Below are 14,086 nucleotides of genomic sequence, written 5' to 3'. Positions count from 1 at the left end.
CTGTCACTGCGTTGCTGATCATCCCAAAACGTCTCTGCCTCAGAAACAACTGGTTTCAGAAATTTCTCGATTTATCTCTTTTTGATCAGTCGGTGATTTATTTAAGAAGTTATTGATTTCTCGGCTGTGTTGTTGTCCCGCTCTGTTCGATCGCCAACTGTCAATTTCTTGTTTCCTAAGTTAGGAAACCTCAATTAATCAACGTTGGCCCATGCCTGTTCCTGCCCAACCGGACCTGGCTGAGTTAACCCAGCAACCCAAGCATTGCTCTCTTATGTTCTGCCACGTTAACTCGGACCAACTCAGCTCAACCTGTCCAGGTCAACTCGACCCAGGTCAACCTGACTCGGGCCACTTATTTTGTACCTCCGTATATGTGTCGAAGGTTTATACATATTTCTGTCACGACTCGGCTATATTGGTCTACTATTTGACTCGGTGCAACACAGTTCTTTGTCTGCAACTGGATTATTATTTTGAGGTATTCACAACATATTCTGGTCAACATATTATTTGGTGCAGATACTCGTTGTGAACTATTTCATGTGTCCTTATTACTCTTAAGGATTTCTATTATTTACCGGTTATCCACTATTATACAACTGCACATATGATGCATGTTATTTGGGCATTGGCCCATTTCCGTTGCTACTATTGTGTCTATTGGATTGAGACGTTATTTCTGAAGAAGAACTCCTCGATTGCTTGCCTTGGGTTCATTATTTGCTGACTGTTATTAGATTAGGTTCATTTGATGCAAATTTTGAATTTATTTAAAAATTAAATCACATGGTGGCCTTAGCATCATATCTTCCTCATTACCCATTAACCATTGGTTATTTGTCAATCTTCCTCCTACCATCCTTTTATTTGACTCTCACTTACCTCTCTTGGCCAACCCTGTTGGAGCATTACTTTGGTTGGTCCTTTTTATTTATATGGGTGTTTTAAGTTTGTTGAGACTTTTTATTGGTACCCATGGTTCCTTTATCTTCGTCTTGTGAATGGCAATCATTGCCCACTTTAGTGTTTATTTTCACTATATTCGTTCGAAATCCTTCGAGTTTGGTTTCGACTTATGTTTTATCACCCATTTTTACCTTTTGAGAGTTTGTATCCAGTTTCGTACTTATCCTTGGGACACCGTGATGGAGGAGATAATTACTACATTTATGTTATTTGGTTCAAGCTGGATCACTACCATTACCTCCCAGCTTGAGGGTGGTGTTGGAATATATGATGTAATTAGGGTGGCACTAATGTAATTAGTTGACGTTCTATGTCTCTTCTTCAGTCTTATAAGGGTGAAGGGTATACTTATAATATTGGTAGTTTTGATACCTATAAATATACCTTATGGGGGAGGGTTTGGATAAAGTCCATAACCTTTCTTCCTCTTGTTTTCTCTCAATGAGTGTCTTTCTTTTTTCCTCCACGAGCAAAATCCATGGAGTTCTGAAAATCAGCATGGTATCATAGCATTGACTTTCAGGACTCGTAGTTATGATTTCTTTTTAGAATTCTAAATATTTTTTTCTTTGTCATTATTTTATTCAAACTATAGCTTTTGATTTTTCAAGTAAAGGGTCAATTTTTATTTTCAAACTTTTACCTGTTAGCTTCGCTCAATAATTGTCAAGGTCTCCAAAACGGGCAGCGAGCTTCATGTCGATGCTATTCTGCATCTCCATCCTTCGTGTCGAGTTTATTATTGAGACATTATTTCAGCACCCATGGATGGTGTAAAAGAATGAAATCTGTTTCACTTCTTACTGCTTCCTCACTCAAGAATGTGTCACAAGATTTAATCGCTTTGGTAATAGTCAATGGATCATCCTCTATGAGGAATGAGTAAAAATCATCTCTTAGGTTCTTTTCTATCCTAGGTCTCTTACTCTGCCTAAGTTTAGTTTGTGGCACTATTTAAGTATCCTCATCATGATATCTAGAAGTTTCTTCTACTTTTAATTTTCTCTTTTCTTTCATAGGAAAGACAACATCATCGGATTCTTTAATAGTATTTACAAAAATTTCAGGTAAATCTAAATGTACTACTAAAAGTCGATATGCATTGCTATTTTTTGCATATCCTATGAAAGTTGCATCGTAAATCTTAAGACTCAACTTTTTCATCTTGTTAAGCTTAATTTTATCTTTTAGTAAGGCATCCCATACTTTAAAATATTTAAGACTAGGTTGACTACCCTATAAAATCTCATTTACCATTTTTTGAGTGTCCTCATATGGAATATAATTAAGTGTTTTATGCACTAAAAGTAAAGCTTCTCCCCCACATACTGTTGGGAAGACCACTTAAAATTGTTCTCCTTGTCCTTTTAGCTACTCCAAAGTGAGATTTTTCCTTGATGTGAATTTCAATTCTACTTATCCTTCATCGATCACTTCAATAACACTAGAATTGCCCATTATCATAGTTATCCCTTTGACTTCTAGTAGGAAGAAAAAGAAAAAAAATCAGAAAAAATATTGGCAATTTTTCTTGTATCAATCCACCAATCGATTGGATTAAATGTCATATTTATTTCGAAGTTAGTTCTTACTAACCTGTCATTAATTCTAGTCAAGGTAGTTATGTTTATCTTGTTTGCCAGAGGAGTCGTACTATCACCTTGCCCTTTATTTTTCATGTGTCTACAATATTTAGCAAAGTAACCCAATTTTCCACAAACATAACATACCCTCTTGTGTTATGGTCCCTAGCCATGGATCGAGTAAATCGGTGTGGGATTTGTGATCCAGCATTGTAACCGAGTTGTTGCTCTCGATAAGGATGAAAGGAGCCTCCTTGCCTTAGCTGTTCTCGGTAAGATTGAAAAGGAGTTTCCTTTTCTTAACCTTCTCGGATAAGGGATGAACTCGCTTGCTGTTCTCGGCCAGGAAGGGGTTTACCCCTTTTGCTACTCACGTCTAAGAGGGTAGGGACCCTCTTGGAAGGTTGCTGCTATTCACGTAGAAGAAATTAGGACTTCCTCACCCTACCTTGCTCTGTTAGAGGCTAAAGATACCTCTTTTAGATGCGCTACTCGGGTTGGTGCTTGTGGAACCCCAATTTCTTGCTCAGAATGAAGGAGAACCACTCCCTCCTGCTGTTGTGAACGTAGGGGACAATTTGAACTAGGAAACAGTAGTTCAATTCCTTTCCCTTGGCTTGGATAATATCAATGCAAACCAGAATTCAAAGAGAGAAAGACTAGACCCAAATTTAAGAGAGAACCATACCTGGAGCTCGTCAAGGAGACTTCCTAACCCTTGAGCTCGTCAAGGAGAACTCCAAACCATGTTTAACCTAATTCAATACTTGCATTTCTTCTATTTCTCTACCCTCTAAATAGGATTTGATTCATTAGAGTTTTAGGGCTTAAATTGTCAATTCTGCCCCTGCGTCCTTGATCATTACATAATTAATGAAAAATATAGTTCAAGAAATATAAAATATGAAATTTAAAAGTAATTAACTCAGTGAGTCATTGTCGCCTCCTTTGGGTGACTCGGTGTGCTATTGAGTCCTTAACATCGGCAACCCCCCCATGGAGAAAGAGATTGTCCTCAATCTTGTAAGATGGGTAGACCTGTTGGAAGTTGGATAGCTGCTCCCATGTCGCATCTTCTTTTTCGGTGTCCTTCCACTGGATTCGAATCTCCCAATGGTCATTAATATGACGGGCCTGCAATACCGTAGCTAGAGTAAGAATAACCGTCCATTGTCCATCGGAGGAAGAGACGGAATTGCCAAAGGAGGTGGACCCTTAAAGGGTTTAAGTAAGGAAACATGGAACACATCATGAAGTTTAGCCGTTGCGGGAAGTTGCAATTGAAAGGCGACTGGCCCGATGCGTCGAATAATAGAGAAATGCACAAAGTACTTTGGGGAAAGTTTATGACGTTGTTGGCCCGCTAGTGAGTGTTGACGGCAAGGATGGAGTCGTAACCAGACATAGTCACCTTCCTTGTATGCGATATCTTGGTGTCCCTTGTCGTAGAAGTCCTTCATACAAACTTGTGCTTTGCGGAGGTGATCTGAAATATTCCATAGCACCTGGTCCCGTTCAATGAGTGTTTGATCAATAGAGTCCACGCGGGTGGAGCTCAGAGTATACGAGAGAATTCGACGAGGATTTCTGCCATATAGAACGCTGAAGGGAGTAGACTGTAAAGCGGCGTTGAAGAAGGTTTTGTAACAATATTCCACCCACGGTAGCCATTGCACCTAGTTTTTAGGACGATCGCCCACTAGACATCGGAGATACATTTCCACAGTGCAGTTAACAACCTCTGTTTGTCCATCTATTTGAGGATGATATGATGATGAAGACTTCAACTTGGTACCGCATAGACGAAACCGTTCACGCCAAAAAGTGCTAGTAAAGACCGCATCACAATCACTAACAATCGATTCTGGAATACTATGTAAACGAACAATATGCTCGAGAAATATATGCGCCACGCTGGATGTTGTATATGGGTGAGCCATGGGAATAAAGTGAGCATACTTGGATAATCGATCCTCCACCACTACAAATAATATCGACTTGCTAGAAGATAGTGGAAGACTTTCAAAGAAGTCCATAAAAATATCGGTCCACACCTGTGTAGGAAGTGCCAAATGTTGCAGAAGACCCGCGGGACTTAAATGTTCGGCTTTGTTACATTGACACACCGGACAAGATGTTACATATACTGCAATGGAGGTTTTCATACTCTGCCAATAGAAATCCGCTCGAATGTTATGTAATGTTTTCTGGATGCCTTCATGAGTGTTGTCATGGTAAGCAGAGATGATGGCTGAAACCAAATCCGAAGTGTATAGGATATATAATCGCGAGTGGTAATTAATAAGAGAGTTTTGAATTGTCCATCTGGAGTCCATGTCCCCCTCTGTAATTTTCTTGTGCATATTGAAAAGAACAGGATTGCTGACATTTTCCTTCTTGACCAAGTCTAAAAGAAGAAAACGATAATTTGAACTGAGAGGTGCTGCAATTATTCCAAAAATAGAATTGGTCTTCTTAGCTAATAGAAGTGCAAGATATCCAACGCCTCTTTAGTTAGCAAGCTGAGTGGAATTAATTGACGATCCCACGTCAAGATACCAAAGCCGAGCAGTGCAAGCAGCAACTAGAATTGTAAGCCACCAGCTGGATAAATAGTGTCATGATAACAATCTGCTGAAGCCAATGAAGCGTTAATCCAGAATTAATCCAGCCCAATATGGAGAAGTCTAAACAGCAACGAAAACGAAAAAAACTGCTGCTAATCAATGACTCAGACCAGAAAATAGATTAGATCTGGAGACGAGTTTGTAAACCATCCTTCAATAGCAGCAATGACTTAGAAATATGATTTGCTGGGGGCTGGAACAGATTTTGGAGGAAACTCTCCCGGATAATGGAAACATGATAACAACAAACTACGTCCAGCAATAGTCTCCGAGTTTCTATTTTCATTCTCCGATTCTCTATAGCGCACGTCTCAAAGTTTTCTTGCAGTGACTAAAGCATTTCACGCCAAAAATTCTGGGGTGAACCGAAGCTGTTGTGAAGAATCAGCTCTTGCACCAGAAGTCGAATCCCTTGCATCAACTTACTAAAAGCCAGGCATGGAATCAGCTTCTCCTTCCTCTGAAGCATACGTCTAAGAGATGGTAGCAGTAAATCAATGTTCTGAAAAAACACGTGTGTTGGTTCCAGAAACCCTATCCAGCAACTCAAACAAGAGAGGCTTCTGAGCAGCAACTACGTGCTGGGGATTAGCAATAGGATCTCAGAGACTATCAACGTAGGATTATATCATCTTACCAATTACTAGCAACGTAGGATCTCAGAGACTACTGCTCTTCAATCACTTAACTTAGCAGATTAGCAACAAGTATACCAAGCAAACATTAGAATTATGAGCGAGATTATGATCAAACGCCAGGCCAGGTCAGCAAATGAATTCAGGATTATGAATGAGCAGTAAATTATCAGCAGCAAAACATCATTAAAAGATGCAGATTAGCGGCGGCAAGGCATCATCAAAAGATGCAGATTAGCAACAATAACCAGCTGTAATACCGCTTTAGATCCAAGAACAAGAACAAAAAAAAACTTGTCTTTGTCATGAAACTGCTCCATGCTAAACGGTTCCTTCACGAATCATGATCTGAGTAAAAAGATATTTGGAATCCTGAAATCATTGTTCTCATACCATGTTGATTTCAGGATTCCATACTACCAAGATCTTCAACAAGTATTGGAGAGAAGAAAAAAGGAGAAGAGAAGAGAAGAGGAGAAGAGAAGGAGGAGAGAAGTGAGGATGGTTGAGAGAGAAAGGGAGAGCATAGGTCACATAGAGGAGAGCAGAACGGGAGAGAATTAGGGTAATGGATTATATCCAAACCCTCTCCTGTAGCCTTTATTTATAGACATGAAGAATACATAAATTATAAGTATATCCTTCACCCTATAAAGAGTGAAGAAGAGACAAAAATATAAGATATTTATAATAATGAAACCTAAGTTTGTTTATTCCTTTCAATGATCACCAAACAAACAAAAAATAAATAAATAAAACCTCTCTCTAGCACAAGCAGGTATTCACTATATTCGAAAGATATTCAACTCCTACATGATGATACAGACCTTTCTACCCTCTTAGAGATGATACTTTATCAAAAACATGATCCGATAGTTCATAACACTTTTAAGAGCTCTGAATTTTTTTCTATTTCTCTCTCACATTTCGCGGCTCTATTTATACAGCTTTCTACCCCTTCCCCTTCGTGAAAATCCACCCTTTGATCGTCCGTATCTATAACCAATTAATCTAATGATTCATATCAGTGATGCCACTGTCAAAGGTCTGTAATACCCTTACGTGAAAATTCACCCCTGGATCGTTAACCATTTGATGTGCAGTTTAGATCTATAAAACTCATGATCCGATAGTTCAAATCTATAACCTCATTATCTGATGGTTTGGATATGTGACGGCATCCATCCCTCAATCCGATCACATAAAAACACTCATCTGTCTAACACTCGAACCCACCCCAACACATGTGAGACCATAGGCACCTCGTGCACACGCTTACTTTTCTCTCATAGCTACCTCTCACACACTCTTAAAGAGAAAGGTCCCCATTGCTTTAGCAGTGTGGGACTAAAAGAAAATGAAGAAGGAAGAGAAATGAAGAGGATGAGACGCACGCTTGGAAGAGCCTTATGCACGCACAAGGGTGCCTTTCAAATATTAAAAAAACTCTGTCAGTAATCTACCTTGTAAATAATCTGCCCATTTGAATTACATATGGTACAACCATTGTGATTGAGTACCAAAGAATTCAGTCAGACAGTATAAACTTCTCTTTTTGGAGTCAAACTTGAAGAAAGACCTAGCGTGGAAGAAGAAACAGAAGAAGAAGAATCATGTCGCTGAAAATTTGCCATGGAAATGAATGTGAAGGGTCAAGAGTGGCAGTAGACTAAATTTATATGTTCATTTCATTGACTAAATTTATATGTTCATTTCATTATAACCAGTCATTCTGATGAAGCATTCCTTCACTAAAATCAACTTTGGCCTTTCTACAATTATTTGTATGTTAATCTCTTTGATTGACATTAGTCAATCTTAAAACATGTATTAGTTTAATGATTCATGCTATTTAGAACTCTGTGATCCATTTAGTTTGCATCAGTGGAACCTTGATCTTTGGTAACTACATCGACAAGGAGACAGGAAGACTTGTGAGTCACCTTTAGTTCCCATTAAATTATTAAGATCCTGATGGAATGTTATGCCTGTAATAACATTATTAAGTTATTTAGAGTCTAATTAATTATTATTTTTAATTTAATTTATTTTATTTCAGTTAAATAATTAATAGGCCATAGGAGCATTTTTGTAATATTTTATATACAGGGGTATTTTTATAATATTTTATCTTAAACCTTGTGAGGGTGAACCCTATTTAAGGGGTAAGAGTAATGAGAAAAAGGCAAGTATTGATTTAGAGTAAACAAGGGTTTTCAGTTCTCCTCAACGAGCTCAGGGGTGTGCGTTCTCCTCAAAGAACTTAGGGTTTTCAAGCTTTCCTTTGGCTTGATTTTCATCTTTCTCTTCTTCCTCCCTACGAATCGTCGTGTCAGATCTGGGACCATAACAACTGGTATCAGAGCGGGAACACAATGAGCGATTATTCGTCCCAAGAAAAATAGATTGTCGTGCGTGATCTAGTGGAAGCAATATGCACAAAGGAAGCAGCATGGCATGCATCTTCCATTAAAATTTTTACATGGGAGAAACTCGCTACCGCAGAAAAGGTCATATGACCACAACTCGCTCCAGATGCTGTCTCGTATGGGCAAAAAGGCCAAGGGCCAGAAAATTCCACAATCTTCGAGCACGAAATATGCACAAAACGAATGGCAGTAGGTGTTGTCTAGGACTGGAAGCAAAGCCAAGGGCGAGAAAAATTCAAAGTCTTTCCAGCGGTGGAGACATCCAAAATTGGGGACACAAATCCAAAATCGGACTGAGAAATTCCAAAATCAGACGGTGGGGACCCTGATTTTTCGAAATCAGATGGGTATTCAACAACCCCCTTCTCACGGGACGCCATAGGTCTTCCACAGGAGACGCAAAAAAATTAGAGAGACCTCTGTCTCGAAAAATCTCCAAGCAGAGAAGCCCCAGAGGGTTGCTGTTCGCCTTCGGGGTTTGTCATTCCGGCAGCCGGCAAGGCGAGGAGAAAATAGGTGAAAGGGGAACCACAGTGGAAGACGAAATTTTCAGGTAAGTTTTTGAAACGCCCTCGATTGGGGGTAAGTTTCTTAAACGCCCTTGATTTGGATGTCAAAATGATTCTTTCATGGAAGGGGGGGGGGGGGTTGTTGGTGATTGGGCTAAAAGGGGTTGAGCAGTAGCGACTAGGGCCGAGCCGGTTCGCGAGCCGGCTCGGCTCGGCTCGGTATCGGCTCGGTTCGGTTCGTCATTTTTCGAGCTCGAGCCGAGCTCGAACACCGAAATCGGCTCGTTTACCTTAACGAGCCGAGCTCGACCGAAGCTAGGTTCGGTTCGTTGGCTCGCGAGCCGGCTCAAAATGAGTCAGATCGGCATGAATCGGTATGGGATCGCGAGCGAGCGGGGGAGCGGGAGCGGGAGCGAGAGCGAGAGGGGGGAAAATTTTTTCTTCCCCCCTCGTCACCGCCGACCCCTCCCATCGGTTGTTGTCGCTGCCTCTACCGCCGTCGTAGCTGTTCTCCGGCGTCTATACCGCCGTCGCAGCTGCTCGCCGGCCGCCTTTGTGTCCGTCCGTTCGATTTCTTCCTCTCCTCGCCGTCGCCTCTGTTTCCGTCGCCGCCGCTTCCGTCACCGCCGATTCCGTCGCCGCCGACTCCGTTGTGGCCGTCATCTCCGACGATAAATCCTCCCCGGCGCCGTAAGCCCCTTCCCTCGCGAGAAGATGATCTCGCACGTGCGATTTTGCACGTGCGAGATCATAAAATAAAATAAAAACTTTTTCCTCTGGAAAAAATTAAAAATAAATTTTATAGAAATAATTTTCTATAAACTATTAGTGTCTCATGTTTTTTTAAACACTTTTCTAATTGAAATTTTTTATTAAAAATCATATAATTTTCAAAGTAAGATTTTTTGTACCAAGATGGGGTAGAAAACTGTATAGAAAATTTTTGAATAAGTATTTAACAGTTGATGCTGTACTACTTTTAGCATGAAATCATTTTCATTGCAATTTTGTGTTTGATATTTTATTTAATTAAAAATTTATCGATAAGTATAATAATATATTAAATTGATTATTAATTTTTATTTATTTCCCTATAAGAGACAATAGAAAAATCCATTTAACTTTCCTAAGAAAATTTTAAAATATTTCCTATAATTTTCTAATAAGTCACTAATAGTAATAAGATTTTATTTAAAGTTTTTTTGGGAATATGTATCATAGGAAAAATATTTTTAGTTTTTCCTAGAATATAATTTTTTATCTAGGGGCACTAAGGAGGCCATAATAAATTATGGCCAAATTCAAAAATTACAAAACAAGCTAGACAACAATTGGAGTAAAATATATTAATATTGGTGCATTTTAATCCATTATTGAAATTCAATCCTGAACCTCCCCTATCATTATATTTCTGAAAAATGTATGCATAATTTTATATATAATTTATTCAAAACCACCCCTACGTGCGAGATCATAAACAAGGAAAAAAAAAAAACTCTTTGTCCCTTCCTCATGGCTCTTAAATAAATTGAAAAGATATTTTAGTAGAAATACGTTTCTAGAGACTAGTTTTTTCAATAAATGTTGAAAAAACATTTTTAATAGAAATATAGGGACCATTAGTGCCTCGTATTTTTTCAAAATATTTTTCTAATTATAAATTCTTTTTAAAAAATCCTATAATTTTTCAAGTAAGATTTTCTTGCCAAGATGGTTAAGAAAACCATATAGAAAAATTTTGAATAAGTATTTGACAGTTGATGATATAATACTTTGAGCATGAGGAAATTTTCATAGTAATTTTGTGTTTGACATTTTATGTGATTAAAATTTTATCGATAAGTATAATAATATATTAGATTAATTATTAATTTTTATTTATTTCCTTAGAAAAGGCAATAAGAGGTCCATTTAATTTTCCTAAGAAAGATTTAAAATATTTCTTGTAATTTTCTAGTAAGTATGTAATAGTAATATGATTTTATTTAAAGAATTTATAGTTTTTATTTGGGTGATTGTAAATTGATAGTGATATTTTATTTAATTTTGTTGTGTTTGATTATTGTATGGAGTTTATTTATAATGTTATGCAATGTATGTAGTGTTTAGATTATTTTATGGAGTGTATAAACAATTTCATGAAGTGTTTATGGAATGTATAAACAATTTTATGGAGTGTTTATGCAGGTATTATGTATATTTATTATGCCCAATTTTAAGTAAAGGTCATGCCGAATTTTATACAAGTATTATATATATAGATTATGCTCAATTTTAAGTAGAGGTTATGCCCAATCTTATACACATATTATATATATAAGTTATGCCCAATTTTATATAAAATGTATGCATAATTTTATATACATTTTATTCGATATATATTTTTTGAAAAGTTTGAAATGTATGTTGAGGCTCGAGCTCGGCTCGAAGCTCGGCTCGAACTCGTTGGGCTCGAGCTCGATAACAATTTTAGGCTCGAGACGAGGCTCGGCTCGAAGCTCGGCTCGAAATATTTAAATCAAGCTCGACTCGAACATAGGCAGGTTCGGGCTCGGCTCGGCTTGATGCCACCCCTAGTAGCGACGCTGCTCGAATTTTTGGCCTGGTGGTTTTCTGCTCTGTGAAGCAAAGAAAAGAACTAATTTGGACAGAATTCCTGTTTTTGTGTCTAAAATGTGAGTTGGGATTTTTTTGAGGATTCTGGGATTGATAGATAATTTTTTTATGGGGGATTTGTTTTTCTGTTGATGCGAACAGAACTTGTGCATCTGTTCTTTGTCAAATGAAAATTGTGGCAGTGCAACAACAATTGCTGCTACACAACCAGCAACCAGTGCTGAAAACTGTGGTAGTACAACAAAAATTGTTGCTCGACAACCAGCAACCGGTGCTGAAAGCTGTGGCAGTGCAACAAAAATTGTTGCTCGATAGCCAGCAACCAGTGCTGAAAACAGAGACAGTGCATAATGAAAAAGCACATGGGGTATGCAGCTATCCACCTTTTGTTGGGGGTAATGTAGCCTACAAGATCTGTGTTGGCATGCTCAGAGGGATTCATCCTAGTGTTGGGTGCAGGTTTGCAATAGTGCCAATTAATATGGGAGTTGTCGCAAATATTTTGTATGTTGTCCAAATAAATAATCTGGGTAGTGTTGGGCAATTTACTGCACAAAGACTGCTTCCAAATACTGCAAACGATACCTTTTGGGTGTCTGTTCTCAGTCAAGCAGTCCTTTCCACTGCTGCCTAGTCGAAGGATGTCGATTATGGTCTGTGGAGTCTTGACTTGGGTCATACAGGCCTTATTCCTCTGAGTAGAAATTTAATAGTGACCATGGATGCCAGTGACAAGAAGAAAAAACTCATCTCTGCCTTGATTTGGAATTTTTGTGGAGCCATAGCAGCCATGTATGCATAGACAAGTGAAGAACCACTGGCTGAACTTGGGCAGCCAACCGTAATTAGGAATCAGCTCAATCCAATTACTCAGCTTACCGGGGACAGATCATCGTGTCAGATCTGGGACCATAACATGGAATATATGGAGTATTTAAAAATGAACAATTGAAGATGCATTAGCCCTTAATTAACTATTCCATGATGTCTTATCTCTTCATCACTTCTCCTACCATTGCCATACTCTTTAGTAGAACCAGTGATACGTGGTCGAAAGTAGCATGGATGGATACGTGCACAACTGGGCCAAATATGGGGGTACCAGGGTTGCCATCAGAAAAGGCTTCGCAAAGTGGTATAGCAGCCCCAAGCCCTCAAGATTACCATCTAATGTAAACAACACCCTCACAGGAATCAAAAAGAAGAACTTGGCATGAAACAGCCAAGGCAGTAGCAGCAAGGGCGCATCAGTGCACACAAACTGCTCTGCAGCCTAGACCCTCATGCCCAAGTGACTAGCCGGGCACGTAGGCGTGGCATGTGCAAGCATGGACTGCGGGAGCGGAAAAAGTTCTCACGATAGACTCAGCACAATAAATAGGCATTGTAAACATGGTGTATTCATCTGAAATCCATGCAAAGAATACCTCATTCCTGCCAGAGCTCATTTCTCTCCCATTTGGCTTGTTCTCCCCTTGAAAAGAAGGCTTACTAGCTTACTTTCCACAAGTCAAAGCTTTAGGATTGCATTCTATCCTGATATAGAGGTGTGACAACTGGTAACAGAGCAGGTTCGTTTCAGCCATGGCTTCATCGAAACCGATGTTCGAAATTATCCTAAACAAAGGTAAGATGAAATCTTTGAAACCAAATCTCATTTAACCTCTCTCGAATCTAAGTTCTAGAAGGTTGTACGAATGCTAGAGTTTGAAGAAAAGGATTAAAGAGATGGTGGACATCCAACAATATAGCCTTGAGACTATTCATGGACTGCAGGACGACATTCATAGTATAATTGTTGTGCTTAAAGTGGACATAAGCAACAACCTTGACTAGATGCAACTAGAACTAGAGGGGATGCAGATGACAATGGTGATTCTCGAACGAGCCTTTCTAAATGGAGAAGGTGTCCTTTCAATGATGAAGATCAAAGTGACCGCGCCAAAAGCATACAATGACGTGTGTGATCCGAAGGTGATAAAAAGATTTTTATGGCAAGTAGAACAATACTTCAAAGCTTCAAAACTAGTAAACAAAGAAGTGAAGGTTAGTATCATTTCCATGTTTCTTGTTGATGACACTATTTTGTGGTGGAGAAGGAGAATGGGTGATGTCGAAGATAGAGAAGAGTTGATGGAAACTTGGGAAGTTTTTAAACGAATTAAAGTGCCACTTCTTTCCGGAGGATGTCAACTACTTAGAAGGAAAGGAATTGCAGGTGTTGCATCATAAGGGAACCATCCATCCGTGAATACATTCAATCTTTCACTTCCTTGATGCTAAGTATTTCCCATATGACCGATGAGTATTGGTTATTTTCGTTTCTGGCGGGACTTTGTCCATGGGCCCAACAAGAATGAAGGCGGCGAGATGTGAAGACGCTAGCCACCGCTCTTGACACCTCCAAATAGCTAATGGATTTTGAGAGAAAATCTGACAAAAGCACCTAAATCCATGAAAAATTGACAAGAATGGGCATAAAGAGTAACAAGAAGGACCAATCTTGGAAGCAAAATTCCAATAATGAGAACTGGAACTCCAAAAATGGAGAAAAGAAGAACCCTACAAACAAAGGTACTTCTAAAAAAATCAAATGCTTTATTTGTGATGGCAAACATATGGAGCGGGATTGTCCGAAGAAGAGGTTATTGAATGCCATCAAAACGGATGAAGCCATTGAGCAAACAAGTAACGAACCTAGAATGGATTTGATAGGCC

This window comes from Aristolochia californica, unplaced genomic scaffold (genome assembly GCF_029961685.1).
Source record: "Aristolochia californica isolate CCGP_79_NKW_82.1479 unplaced genomic scaffold, dmAriCali1.0.hap1 SCAF_1, whole genome shotgun sequence".
In the NCBI taxonomy this organism is placed as follows: Eukaryota; Viridiplantae; Streptophyta; class Magnoliopsida; order Piperales; family Aristolochiaceae; genus Aristolochia; species Aristolochia californica.
This window is presented reverse-complemented; position numbering follows the sequence as displayed.